The 16,086-nt window shown below is 32.1% G+C and overlaps 1 pseudogene; it reads right to left on the reverse strand.

Moving 5' to 3' along the window:
* Nucleotides 1-11,588: 11,588 nt before the first annotated feature.
* On the reverse strand, nt 11,589-13,441 carry LOC114074059 (annotated as a pseudogene).
* Between the last annotated feature and the right edge of the window lie 2,645 nt (nt 13,442-16,086).

The following is a 16,086-nucleotide window of genomic DNA, read 5'->3' on the forward strand; positions in this document are numbered from 1 at the left end:
GATCGTTTAATTAGACATTGAGCATTTGAATGTACTTCTGCGTAGTTTTGGTCTTGAATAAGTTTGTAAATTTTGATTTTTTCAGGACACAAGGAAAGGTTTCACTTAAAGTGTAGGTTTAGAGTATAAGGTAAAATGTCATGTGTTCTTTGTTAAATAATTAGATGAGTAAGAAAGCTAGAAAATATAACAAGAGTCTAATACATAGATGGGTTGAGATATTTTGAATTTTATGATACATTTTATAGGCATTTGATGGTTAATAGAGGTTATGAGCTTATAATACATAAAATAATTTGAGTGACCAAGAATTTCCCTTAGTGTTGCCATGAGGTATATGATGGTTTAGAATGGTAGCTAAAGCATGGTATGTGGAAGTGTGTGAAGTTGATTTTGGGTGTGATTTAATAGTTTTATATCGATGGAAAGGTACTATCATGTTATAAAATAGTGCTATCAGCCGCGTTTGGGACTCGTATTTCTCATAAAAGGCTTAAATAGAAAGAGAGATAGCTATAGTTTGAACATGTGCTTGATAAGAATAGTTTGATTATAATGATGATTTGGGAGTAAGGTCGATGATCTGTGTGGTTATGATGTTTTCTTAGTATTAAGATTGTTGAATTCAGTGGATGTGGCGCTCAATAATCAAGTATGTGTGAAATTTTAATATGGACTTAATTGGTTATTGTGAGTAATTAAAAAATATATATCAAAGACATAGAGTAAGATGAAAAAAAATGTTTGATACGGGCACTATTAGGGGCGTCAAATGCGCGGGCTAGTTTGAAAATGAAAATATTAAAATGGGTTAAACAGAGATCGGGTTGAGTCTTGACCCGTCCATGTTTTCTTTGGGCTCAAATGGGTTCGGCTCAAGTGGGCTAAAAATGGTTGAAACTTGACCCACGCATTTTGACCCGACAAATCTTAATAACTTAAAATATTGTTATTTAACTTTTATAATTCACAATTTGCATTTCAGTTCAAGAATTTTTTGTTAAAAAGGTAACAAATGGATTAGATAAATCCTAAAAAATGTAAAATAAAAAATACTTCATACCTTTAATATAGAAGCATATCTTAATAATAAGTTTTAAAATAGGTTTAAATTGGGGATTGAATTGGGCTCAATTAGAAATTTTCTTCGAATGGGTTAAGCTTGAATGCATTGAGATCGAACCCAATTCAAATTATCTTGAGCCCAACCCTTAAAATTCTTGGCAGGTTACCTATGTTTGATAAAAATTTTTACACCCCTAGGCCCTATTGAAGGAGTATCTAGAGTTATTCGACCTGGTTATGTACATTCTTATTTGACCAACTACTTCATTATGGTCATGGTTTAGAATATAGTTTACTTTCTCTATCCGTGTGTGTTTTCGCTTTTATAGGTGAGTCCCTCGTCGTGGATCAGGTGTACCTATCTGTGACGTGCTCTTGATTGGGTAGGATGTTTAGGCATACTTGGTTATCTCAAATGACATATTTGGTGTTGTCTTGGATCTATTAAAGCTACTAGCCATTCTACACATACAATTTTGCTTATGAGAATTTATAGGAGAACTATCATAAAATTTTACAGTTGTTTGGACTTAAGAATTATCTCATCATCGGTATCATGTTTTGACTAAGTGTAGATATACAATTGGTTGGTTTGATACTTTTGATATGAGACCTTGGATACTAATATTTTGAAGGAATTGTTGACACAACTACCCTTTTTTACCCTTACATTCTTTTGATTGGTCGAGAGTGAACGTGTGTACATTGTTAACTATTGTAACGACCCATTTGGTCATTTTGAGAAGTAGAGATTTTGATTTTATAAAATACTTTTTGATAGACTATAAATGCATATTTTTGACTATTTGTATCAAGATTTTTGAAATTAATAGGGTAATTTTTATAATTTATTTTGTTGGTGGTTAAGGAAAATAAAAGTAAACTTAATAGTCGGTTACTTTCGCACTTCTATAGTTTTTCTTATATAATATTTATTGAAAAATATTTTGCAGAAAGCATGAGGGTTTGAGAAGAGAGAGCAACTACATCAAAACTAATCGTGGGTCTTTCCGCTGATACTATTCTTTGTAAATTACAATCTAATTCTTGAAAGAATATTGTACTACTATAGAATCGAATGGATGTATTTTATAGCTGTTACTTGGTTGTTATAATTTAATTAGGCAGAAAATTTGGCAATGTTGAAACTAAAATTTGAAATCTGGCACTTTAAAAGCACGTTCTTTAATAATTTGAGGGGACTAATGTTAGGGCATTATTGACTAGTGATGTATAAGGTTTGAGGTTCTTGGTTAGATTAGCATGACTTATTATATAAATATATGTTATTTGCTAGATATTTATTAGAAATTCTTTCAATTTAAATTCTTAAATTCGTAAGGACATCCCATTCTTTTCGGTTGTAGAGTTTTATTATCAATGGAACAAGATTAGGAGTAGATAAAAATTGTATTACGATGATTAATTGAGGGTTATGGGCAATTATTAATTAATATTCAGAGTATAGAGTAGGTCTTGGTTCTGCAATATTAATTTGGGGTGGATTAAAATTAATGAGTTCTTAGTTAGTTTCGATGTGTGTATTTTTGTTATGGCAGAGAATAGATTAAAGAGTAGATCTCGCTCGAATTGATGCGTTGAATAAAGAAGACTTGATAAAATATTGTTAATGCACTGAAAGATGTGTTGATAGTTAATTCAATATTAACAATATTAATCGATCGGAGTTTCACATTCCAACTGGTATTATGGATCAGAGCGTCACAATCAAACACAACATTATGGATCAGAGTGTCATGTTCCGATACGGCATTATGGATTCGTAGTGTCACTTTTTGACAGATTATTATTTGATTGGAGTGTTACTTTTCAACATGGAATAATTGGATCGGAGTGTGAAGCTCCGACAAAGTAACATGAAGAAAAAAAATATATTGAATTAACTTAATGTACTTAATTTCAAAGAACTCATTTTCCAAATATGTGTTATGTGGAGGCATGAGTCCCCATACGTGTGCTTGATATTATGATTGATTGTGTACTTACTTTAGTGTTGTTGTCACTGGTTCATGTTGTTTGTTACTTGTAACCTACTACTTGTCATAATTGATTTTATATTACTTTTTATTGTATATTAGTTTTATTTAGGGTTGGCTGATGATATATATTCATTACATGTTGCTCTGTACTGAGCCCTACTTGTGTTTTCCATTGTTCCCTTTCATGAGCTCCATACTGAGCCCTACATGTGTTTTCCTTTGTTCCCTTTCATGAAGTGCAGCGAATGTACCGGCGACTTTGACATGTCCTCAGCCCTAGCTAGTCGCCAGCATATCAGGTTCCAGGTAGAGATACTCATTAAATCTTATGTTAGATTCTCTCGGTCATGATATGATGTCATTAGATTTGGGACATAAACTATTTTATAAATTTATTTTGGTGTCTTTAAACTCTTAGACTTAGTATATGAATATTAGATTTCCTTAATGTGATGAATTTCAGGTTTTGAAAATTACATATAGTAGACTTTAATGGATTTGTGTTTCTTACAACATTAAGATTTAAGCTTCCGCATTATGATTAGTATTTCATAAGTTAAATGATAAATATATGTTTGGGTTTGATTAGTTTGTTCTCTCACGAAGGCCTTAAAGTGTGGGTTCCACTCATGACTCGTTTTGGGTCGTGACACTAACTAACATTACTATAAAATAGGGATGAAGTAAATTCATAACATAAAATTAATGGGATGAAACAAAAAATGAATTGTATAATTTTTGACAGAGATTGTTTGTGCATTTCTGATAGGAGATTTCTTATTTTTATTCTTCTTTATGAACTGGTGAAAACCTTAATTTTTAACCAATTAAAAGGATTTGAGACCCATGTTAGGATTTTCTTGTGGTGGGATCTACTAAAAAGAACTCTTCAAGGCCACAATTTATTCGATGGCATAATTAATTATTGGGTTTAAAATAATGTGAATGAAATTCAAGAGTTGTAACTATTATAAAGAATTTTAACTGTTTGAAATAGTTGCGACTGTTCTGAAGAGTTGACACTTGGATTAAAAGTTATGACTTTATCTTAAGTTTGTGACTTTTTTGAAGGGTTGTGCGTTTTCTGATAAGTCACAACAAAAAGTCTTTCACACTATCATCTATTCTCTATAAATAGATGGGTTTCCCTTATTTTTCAATAACAAAATTTTGAAATTTTTTCTTTTCTATTATATATAGTATTCTAAGTGAATTTTACTATTGTTGACTGATTTGCTGACACCATGGTTTTCAGTCTTAATACACCGATGAGTAACATTATTCTATTATGAGAGGATATATTCCATCAACCTTGAGTACTTAAGGGGACTAATTGTCTTAGGAAAACATATTGTATTCGGTGGGGTCAATTTGATTTTTGAGAAAATATTTTCTTTATTATTTTTAACTATTAAAATTACCCGCGCCTCACGCGAGACTTAGTATCAGAGAATTTATAAAATAATATAATAAATTTATCAGTTTTTAAAACTAAAACACTATATTATCTCACATACAAGATTATTACGTGGTAACAAACATTGATAATGTAAAAGAAAAAAAAATATTACATCCTATCATTTATTCTTACTAACAGAAACATAATTTAATTAATAAATAAATTATACCAAGATCTGTAACATAAGCAATCATCAGTGAGACATTCAAAAGGAACAAAGTACATAAATATTTAGTTGTGAAGAAGAAGAAGAAGAAGAAGAAGAAGAAGAAGAAGAAGAAGAAGAAGAAGAAGAGGAGGAGGAGGAGGAGGAGGAGGAGGAAATTTAGATTTTTCGTTGTTTTAAAGATAGAGGAAATACCTTTATTTATAGACAACAAAGGGTACCGTGCACAAATGTTTATTATGCCTTATCTGAAAGGTTACAACTATTTGGAAAAGTTGCAACCTTCTGAAAGGTCACAACCTTTCATAAAAATCACATTCTTAATAAAAGTCGCAACTTTTCATAAAAGTCGCAACTTTTAATGAAAGTCGCAACTCATCATAAAATTCGCAATTCTTCATAAAAGTCACAATTTTTCTTAAAAGTCACAACTCTTTATTAAAGTCACAACTCCTCATTAAAGTCATAACTATTCATAAAAGTCGTAATTTTTCATGAAATGAGAAGGCTATTTTTTGAAATAAATAAATTTAAAAGGGAATTCTTATTTGTGGTGGTGCCACATAGGCGAGTCGAAGGTTTTCTCATATCTATCTATATATCTATATATCGGTGTGTGTGTGTGTGTGTGTGTGTGTGTGTGTGTCTGTGTCTGTGTGTGTGCATATATATGTGTGTGTGTGTGTGTGTGTGTGTGTGTGTGTGTGTGTGTATGTATATATATATATATTAAGTTTCTAGTTTTGAAAATATTCGTTTAATTTTGTTGTTTCATACCAAGTTCTTCAAAAGTATTTTTTTAAGTATCTTAGTAATATTTTTACACCAAAGATGGCTTTGAAGTTTAGGTGTTTATGTCAGGCATGCTGCATTATACACAAACATTCTACTGATCAGCTTTGATGTCTCCTTGGGAGTATAGTGTTTTTGTAGCTAATGCCGAAAGGTCTAGCCTGTATCTTCATCTAAAGCATAACTTCTTCGGATCAAACATTAGCAATCTTGTTTTCCAGGAGAATATGCCCAACTTTTTTCTTTTCTCCTTAAGCTAGTTTTTCCTCTTATATTTTACAGCCCAAAATTGTTTGCTTTCTACTGTGGACTTCTGACTTTTCCTAATTTTTATGGTTTCATTCTTCTATTGGATTTAACAGAGTTAGAGATTTCCATCTAAATGTCTGCCAAGGAAAAGGATGGGGAGATTCGTGCATATGTTGTTTATAATGGGAGTACTTGTAGAATCATTGAAATTGGGCATGAACTTTATCCTCTTTTTGAGTGTGACTTTGGCGAAGGCTTACCACATGCTGTTGTAGAATTTCTAAATTCTGGTGAGAAGTGTGTTGGCGGGCACAGAAAAGTGTTTCAAGTTCAGACTTCTTAAGAGAAAGATATTTGTATCTTTTCAAGCATTTTAAGGCTCCAAAAGGCGGACAAAAAAAATGGTTTTCGAAGTAAGATTTCGGTTGAAACGTATCTCCATTCTGAGTATCCAGACATGGATATAAACAAATTTTTTTCCTTATTTAGTTCGATGATTCCTTCGAAGAAGTCGCCAAGCTTAAAAGGCTTGCTTATTAGTATATAACATGTAGATATTTATTTAGTTGTTTACGTCAATAAAAGAAACACTTAACACATCTTTTTATTGACCTGATGCAAAATTTGTGTCTTTTTAATCAAATATTGATATCGACTCAGATATGATTGAGAGGACTACATCTTTAGGGACACAATTGCAGTCTTTACTGCCTGATTTTCCTATAAGATCCATTACTTGTAAGGCTGGTAACGAAATTTGTAGATGTTTATCAAAAGAAAATCCTTTTCCAGCCATGGTTTGTGATATTTGTTGCACTGGACCTGTTATTGGCGACTATGATGGGTACAATTATGTTTGATGTGAAGCAACAATAGATGGATATATATGTGGACATATTTCCCATCTAGACTGTGTTCAACGAGCTTACATGGCTGGGAATGTTAGAGGAAGCATCAATTTGAATGCACAATATTTTATGTCGATACTGTGATTCAAGGATGGATTGGTTCCACATGCTCTGAAGCTTATGAATACTTGCACATCTGTTTCTTCTCGTGCTGACATGGAAATGATTTTGAATGTTGGCATTTGTATTTTGTGTGCCTCACAAAAAAGAAGTGGAAAGATTTTTTGCATGATATTGTATCAATAAAGGCAAAGGTATAGCTAATTGATGAATTGTACTTTTTTTCCTTATGATGCTATCTGTTTTCCTTTTAAGGTTTACAATTAGTAGAATGACTAATTTGATAATAATATCAGCTTAGGAAAGGAGTTTACATTCAAGATGCATTCGAAAAGGAAGGTTGTGTGGATAGCAATGGTAACTTCTCTCCCCTCTCATGATCTTGTTTGTGTTGATCAGTTACTTTGACTTGAATATTTGTACCTGAGCAAGACATTTCACTATATGCAAATGTTGTTCTCTTTCAATAATTATTGTTTATTTCAGGACATAACTATATAAATATGTTGATTTTTTCAAGTTAACTACCCTACAATTTAGATGATTAGATTAAAGAAACTTATTTTATAAGGTGTGAAGAGATAAAACAATTGATACAAATATTGTTTTACTTGTTTGAATCACCAATGTCTGCCTAATCCAGTCCCTTTGTTTTCCTTAGAGCTTAAATGTTTCCAATTAGATAAATAGCCTATTTTGAACTCCTTAACATGAAAGATTAGAGTTCACTTGTTGGTAACATCCTCTACTCCTATAATTTTCTAATCTATCCTTTTTTTTTTCTTTTAGTTAGATCGATTAAAGTCAATGTTTTACAATGTTAAATAGTGAAGCTAGGATACGCGTGTTATAGCTTGTTTCCATCATTGGAAAAGCCATTCTTCCTTGATTATGATAAGGTGTGCTTTCCTTCTAGTAGGTTGCTCATTCGTCTAGATTTCATTTTTATGCGAGTCAATCTCCTTGATTCAGGTACATTCTTTTATCCATCTTTGTTCATTCTTGTAGTGTGTGACTTCCATCTATGATTAGATATGGTTTCTTTTCACACATTTTTTATGTATCTTTTTTATTCTTGCACAGATCATTTAATATTAGTGTAATTATTACAACATATAGTTAATAGAGCTAACAATATGTGTTATATCATTCTGCCTTTAGCCATACTACTAAGATTTACAGGAGCGTATCAATAGGGCTTCTATATCAAGATATTTTTCTTATTGTGCTTGTAATTCTTCTTACTATTCTAGAAGTGAAACCATATGCAAATTTAAACTGATCAATTGTGAGAAATAACTATGTTGAAGGAAAAACTCCTCTTCTTGAATAAGGTTCCTTATACATTTACTTGTCTCGCACCGTTCAATATAAATTTGCGGCAGTAATGCCGGAGTGGGACTTTTTTGTATGCATGTGGATGAATTCTTTAGTTAATTAATAAGTAGATTAATTCCTTTTACTCAGTTGTCTTACCAACTAAAAACTTGTAGGTTGTTCTCACCGCTACTTCTTAATCATTTTTAATGCAGATTCTAGTTAGGTTACTCCTCGTGGTGGATGATCACTTTGTAGTTTTGAAGATCTTTTCAGAGTGGTGGTGAGATCATGTTTTTCGATTAACATTAGCTGCATGTGATATTTTCAGTCTTTATTTCTTATCAGAGACTTATGATGTATTTCATACTCTTAAGTTGTATGCGATTATCTTTATACTTATGCTACCTGGTTTGTCGATATTCTTTGTTGTTCTTTTCGATCGTTTGTTGCCTGACCACCCTTTTGGAGTCTCGTATATATGTGTATTATTTTCGGCTTACACATTTTTTCTAATGGGGGGGGGGGGTTTGGAGTGTCTACCATCATAACCTCGACTTGTGGATAATGAAACAATGTGTGTCAATATGACAAGGGACATATTTAAAGTGACTCTAACACTCCTATCTCCAATACCACCTTTCATTATTCCTTGAAAAAAGAAAATCTTTTATTGTTTATTTAATGTAGATAAATATGAAAACTCCATTAAACTATAGGTTTTTTTTAGTTCTCATATCTAACTATATCTCACTTTCATTTGGATGCAAATAACGTTAATAAAATACGAAATATTAAATGTTCAATAGCTGCACGATGATGTGTTCATGGGTCGGTTATTAATAAAATAAAACAAAATAACTCCAAATTATTCTATTTTAAAATTAGTAGAACCAAACCAAATTTATATTTATCAACCTTCGTGTTCACAGTTCCAGTAAGGCAGTGATCACCCAACTCGAAAAGGGCTACCTCAGAAAAAATTGCCTACTTGTGGTAGAGTGAATACTACCTACTATGGAGTCTTCGAGGCTCTCCCACATTAATATCTAGCTTTTGCAGTGTGGAAGAATGAATATTTAGAGTCCCCATAATTTGTATAAGAAAGTTATTATTGGTCTTAGGAAATGGATAACTTTTGAGTTGAGTTAGGTGCAAATGGTCATTAAGTTCTTTGTATATTAACATGTAACATGGAAGCAGAACGTATTGATTGCTATTTATAAATAGTTGATCTAGAGTTGACAAATGTTTTCAACAGGACTGATGGGGAAATTATCGTACGGGCGGAACGAGATTCATAATATAAATTTTGAGATAAATACTAGAATGTATACTAAGATTCACATATATGATACAACATATTTTGAACCACATTTGCCTCTACACTTGTATCTTCCCTTACGTCAAAAGGGGATTTATCAATTTGCATATAACTAGAAGATTATGTTTGCCTTAATAACACACTATAATTTTCTAACGAATGGGATCAAATAACAAACATTGTAAATACCTAATTCCACCACTTAAGAATAGTGCTAACTACTGCTAACAACCTATTCTAAATGAAATTGTCCTCTGTAAATAGTACTTAATAAGTTTAAAAAAATATAAAGGCTTAGTTGATTGTTTCCTTATAAAATTAGGATGGAATTAAATTCAATAATAGTTGCTAACTACTAACTGTAATGACCCATTTAGTCGTTTTGAGTAAAGAGCTTTTTATTCTTATAAACTATGTATTTTGGACTATTCATAATTACATTTTTGAATTTATTGGGGTAGTTTTATAACTTTTTTAGTTTGTGGTTAAAGAAAATAAATGTAAACTTAATAATGGGTTACTTTCACACTTTTATAATTTGTCTTACATAATAATTAGGGAGTAAATATTCTGTAGAAAAAATAGGGTTTGAGAAAAGAGAGCGGCTACATCCAAATCAATTGTGGGTCATTTTGTTGGTACATTTCTTTGTAAATTACAATCTTATTTTTGAAAGAATATTGTACTACTATAGTGTCGAATATATGGAATGGATGTAATTTTTAGTTGGTTCTTGGTCGATATAGTTATATTAGGAATGGAAATTTTTCAATGTTGAAATTGAGATTTGGAATTTGGAACTTTTATACTACGTTCCATGACAATTTGAAAGGGAAAATGTGAGGCCATTATTTGCTAACGACGGATAAGGTTTGAGGTTATTGGTTTGGTTAGCATGACTAAAAGGGTCGTTAGAGTTAGTAGTTAGCACTATTTATTAATTTACTTCCACCATAATTTTACAAGAAAATAATCAACTTAGCCTATATATTTTAATAAACCTATTAAGTAATATTTACATAAGACAATTCCATTTAGAATAGGTTGTTAGCAGTAGTTAGCACTATTATTAAGGGGTGGAATTCGGTATTGGCAATATTGTTAATTTGATCCCTTTCATTTAAAAATTATAGTGTGTTATTAAGGCAGACATAATCTTCCTAGTTATAAGTAAATTGTTAAATCCCCTTTGCCGTAAGGGAAGACACAAGTGTAGCGGCAAACGGGGTTCAAAATATGATTTATCATATATTTGAATCTTAGGTATACATTCTATTATTTAACTCAAAATTTATATTTTGAATATCCTTCGCCCGTTTAAACCATTTACCAACTCTAGATCAACTATTTCTAAATATGAATCGATACATTCTTCTTCCATGTTACATTTTAATATACAAAGAAATCAATGAACATTTGCTCCTAACTCCACTCAAAAATTATCCATATCCTAAGATCAACAATAACTTTCTTATACAAATTATGGGGACTCTAAATATTAACTCTTCCACACTGCAAAAGCTAGCTATTATTGTGGGAGAGCCTCGAAGGCTCCACATTAGGTAGTATTCACTCTACCACAAGTAGGAAACTTTTCAGAGGTAGTCCTTTTCGAGTTGGGTGATTAGTGCCTTCGTGGAACTATGAACACGAAGGGTGATGGATATGAATTTGGTTTGGTTTGTAAATGTTAAAATCGATTAATTTGGTGTTATTTTTTAAATTAATAACCGACCCATGAACACCTCTACGTGCGGTTATTCAGCATTTAATATTTCGTATTTTATTGACGCTATATACATCCTAACAAAATTGAGATATAGTTAGCTATGAGAATTAAAAAAAACTATAGTTTAATGGAGTTTTCGTATTTGTTTTTCTTTTAGTAAACAATACACGATTTTCACTTCTCAAGGAACAATGAAAGGTGATATTGGAGATAAAGAGTGTTCCAGTCTCTCTAAATATATCCCCTATCATTTTACGCACATTGATTCATGATCCAAAAGTCGAGGTTATGATGGCATATACTCCAACCCCGCCACCCCCCCCCCCCAAAAAAAAAGTGTAAGCCGAAAATAATACACAGATATACGAGACTCTAAAAGGGTGGTAAGGCCACAAATGAAAGAAAAGAACAACAAAGAATATCAATAAACTAGGTAGCATAGGTATAAAGATCATCTAATACAACTGTAGAGTATGAAACACATCATAAGTCTTTGAAAATAAATAAGGACTTGAAATATCACATGCAAGTAACAGTAGTTCAAAAACATGATCTCACCACCACTCGAAAAGATCGTTAAACTAGAAATGATCAGCCATCGGGAGGAGTACCCTAACTAGAATATGCATTAAAAATATTCAGAAGTAGCGGTGAGAACAACCTGCAAGTTCTTAGTTGGTAAGCCAACTGAGTAAAAGGAATTAATGTACTTATAAATAACAATGGAATTCTTCCACATGCATGCAAAAAAGTCCCACTCCGGCATTAGTGTCGCAAATTTTTATAATGAATGGCGCTAGTAAAGTAAATGCATAAGGAACCTAATTCAAGAGGAAGAGATATGCCTACAACAAAGTTATTTCTCACGATTGATCAGTTTTAACTGGCATATGGTTTCAGTTCAAGGTCTAGTAAGAAGAATCACAAGCACAATAAAAACAATAACTTGTTATAAAAGCCCATGATATGCTCCAGTAAATCTTAGTAGTATAGATTATGGAAGAATGATAAAACACATATTTTTAGCTCTATTAACTATATGTTGTACTAATGACACTAATACTAAATGATCTGTGCAAGAAAAAAAGAGATACATCCAAAATCCGTGAAAAGAAAGCATATCTAAACATGGATGGAAGTCTCACACTACCAGAATGAATGAAGATTGATGACCGAATGTACTGGAATCGAGGAGATTGAATCGCGGAAAAGTGAAATCTAGACGAGCGAGAAACCTACTAGAAGGAAAGCATATCCTATCAGAATCAAGGAAGAATGACTTTTACAATGATGGAAACAAGCTAGCACACGCTTAACCTAGCTTCTCTATTTTATCTTGTAAATTCATTGAATTTAATAGATGTAATTAATGAAAAGAAAATAAAATGATAGATTATAAAATTATACGAGTAGAGAATGTTTCCAACAAGTGAACTGTAATCTTTCCTGTCAAGGAGTTCAAAATAGGCTATTTATCTAATTGGAAACATTTAAGCTCTATGGAAAACAAGGGGACTCGATTAGGCAATTTATGTGCTGAAATAAACAAAAATTATAGAAACAGAACAACATTTGCACATACTGAAATGTCTTGCTCAGATACAAATATTCAAGTCAAAGTAACTGATTAACACAAACAAGATGATGAGAGGGGAGAGAAGTTACCAGTACTATCCACACAACCTTTTTTTTTTGAATGCATCTTGAATGCAAACTCCTTTTGTAAGCTGATATTATTATAAAATTAGTCATTCTGGTAACTGTAAACCTCAAATGGAAAACATATAGCATCATAAGGAAAAAAAAGTACAATTGATCAATTAGTTATACCTTCGCATTGATTGATTCATTATGATGCAACAACTCTTTTCCACTCCTTTTTTGTGAGGCAAGCAAAATACAAATGCCACCATTCAAAATCTTTTCAATGTCATCACGAGATGAAATAGATGTGCAAGTGTTTATAAGCTTCAAAGCATGTGGAACCAAATCAATCCTTGAATCACTAGATCGACATAAATACTGTGCATCCAAATTGATGTTTTCTCCAACTTTCCCAGCCATATAAGCTCGTAGAGAAAAATCTAGATGGGAACATGTCCACATCTGTATCCATCTATTGTTGCTTCACATCGAACATAATTGTACCCATCATAGTCCAAACCTATTGTTTTGCAGAAAACGATACAACAACAACCTCGGAAAAAACAAGGTTCACTGCAACAAATATCATAAATTATGGCTAGAAAACAATTTTCTTTTGATAAACTGCTACAAATTTCATTACCATCCTTACAAGTAATGGGTCTTATATGAAAGTTAGACACTAAAGACTGCAATTTTGTCCCTAATGATGTAGTCCTCTCTATCATATTTCAGCCAAAATCAATATTTGATTAAAACGAAAACAAATTTGGCATAAGGTCAATAAAATGAAATGTTAAGTGTTTTTTTAATTGACGCAAACAACAGAATAAATATCTACATGCTATACACAAAGAATAGGTTGCGACTTCTTCGAAGGAATCATCAAACTAAATGAGTCAAAAAAATCATTTATATCCATGTCAAAATAATAAGAGTAGAGATACTTTTCAAATGAAATCTTACTTCAAAAATCATTTTTCTGTCCACCTTTTGGAGCATTAAAATGCCTCGGAAGATACAAATATCTATCTCTAAAGGTGCCTAAACTTGAAACTCATTCCCTGCCCGCGAACCCCACTTATCACCAGCATTTGGAAAATCTACAAGAGCATATGGTAATCCTTCGCCAGAGTAAGACTCAAAAACATGATAAAGTTCAAGTCCAATTTCAATGATTTCTAGAAGCACTCCCTTATATACAACATGTGCACGACTCTCCAAAACCTCCTCCTTGGTAGATATTTAGCTTGAAATCTCTAACGATGTTGATTCCAATAGAAGAATAAAACCATAAAAATAAGGAAACTTCAGAAGTCCACAGTAGAAAGCAAACAATTTTGGCTATAAAATATTGGAGAAAAAAATAGCTAAAGGAGAAAAGCAAGAAGTTGGGCATATTCTCTAGGAAACAAGATAGCTAATGTTTGATACAAAGAAGTTATTCATCAAATGAAGATAAATGTTAGACCTTTCGGCATGAGCTACAAAAATACTATCCTCCCAAGGAAACATCAAAGTGTATCAGTAGATTGTTTGTGTATCATGCAGCATGCCTGACATAAACACCTAAACTTCAAAGCTACCTTTGGTGTAAAAATATTACAAAGATACTTCAAAAATACTTTTAAAGAACTTTGTAATTCACAACAAAATTTAAAGAATATTGTCAAAACTAGAAACATAATACCAATAAAGAGAATAGAATCTGAAACAAATTAAATATAATAAACAAAAAAATTTTTCAAAAAAAAATATTGACCCCACTGAATGCAAAATGTTTTCTTAAGAACTAAAGAAGGGGAAGGTAGAGAGGTTTATGGAAGAATACTATTTTATTAGGTTGTTCTTGCCTTCTTGGTTTGCTTGGGTTAATTACAAATGACTATGGCCACCCCTATTTATACTAGAGTAGGAATGCTTCTAGAAGTTATTCTAGATTTATCTATAAGAAAAATCTAGATGTCCTTATCTTCTAACTATCTATCAAGAATCTACATTTTTCTATAATTCACTATAAATATCTACTTCTCTAGAACATCTACACAATTCCTAGATACATCAAGTATTTAAGGTACTACTCTATATAACTGTAGAAAGTTCTAAAACATATTAAGGATTATTTATACATCCAAAAAATCATATTTGTTTTTCACACTCCCCATTAAAGTGATTTTTTTTGAAACTACCCGACATTGTCATGGAGGAGCTCAAACGAAGCTTTGAGGTACATCTTGGTGAAAATCTGGCAGTTTTTTCCAGACTCCTCGTGTTGATTTATATGATAAAGATTTTCCCTTATCGAAAGATCCATGTAAGTTATCTCCTTGCTGATTTCATGAAATCCCCCTTTCTCTTCGCTTCTCGACAACTACATTATCCAGAAAAACAGTAACAATTTTTGGTGAAGTCTCAACATCAACATCGGATACACTGACATATTCTTTTATCATCTCCTCGGTAAATTTTTTGACAACATCAAAGCTTTCAAAATTCATATCATTTGTATTTAAGACTTCAATATCATCTTCTTCCTCTATTCATCTCTACTTTCTCCATCTGCTTTAAAAAATTTCTCCAAGCCATTAATTGGCCTTAATATAGCAGATGATTGAGCAAATACTTGTGCTTCCAATACATCTCCATCAATGCTTTCTCTGTATATGTCGTTACTAGCACATGCAGTTTCAGATATTGCCTTTTCGGGATCTTTTCTTCTATTCTTCTATAGAGGATACTATATAACCACTTGGAATACCCTCAAAAATTTCTTGCTTAATGTCAACATCAGTTTTTTGCTTTCCAAGTGATCGGATAAATTATATTCTAAATCCTCGATCAAATCTCTTTCAAGATTGATGGAAATCATGGTATCTATTGCTCAAGCCTCAACTACTATACCTTTTCCGCACTCTTCTCGTTCTTCGGAAACTTTTTGTGCCATATTTCTTTACTTGGCTTGGAACTATTTCTTTATGTGCCCTACTTCACCACAACGATAACATCTGATTTAGATGCCTGACTAAATGAAAAGATAAAAGATCGGGATAGCCGGGATGACCTATTTCAAGATAAGATGATCCACCTCTTTGTTCGTTTCGGAGGCTAACTCGGATATGTTAGATACAACGGAAGAGCCTATAAAAGATATATTGGATGCCCTTTCCGACTCCAGGCGAGATTGAACCACCTGAGGATCTAGAGTGCGACATATCTCCTGTTTTTCCTTCAAAATTCCTCTTGTTGTCTACAAGAGAATTTTCTTCTCCTTTGACAAATACACTAGACAACTACTTGGCTAGTAATTCCTGTGGCAACAACAAATTTTCAATTTTTTCCAAGGATGGCTGTTGAGACCATCATTGAATTGAAA

This window comes from Solanum pennellii, chromosome 9 (genome assembly GCF_001406875.1).
Source record: "Solanum pennellii chromosome 9, SPENNV200".
In the NCBI taxonomy this organism is placed as follows: Eukaryota; Viridiplantae; Streptophyta; class Magnoliopsida; order Solanales; family Solanaceae; genus Solanum; species Solanum pennellii.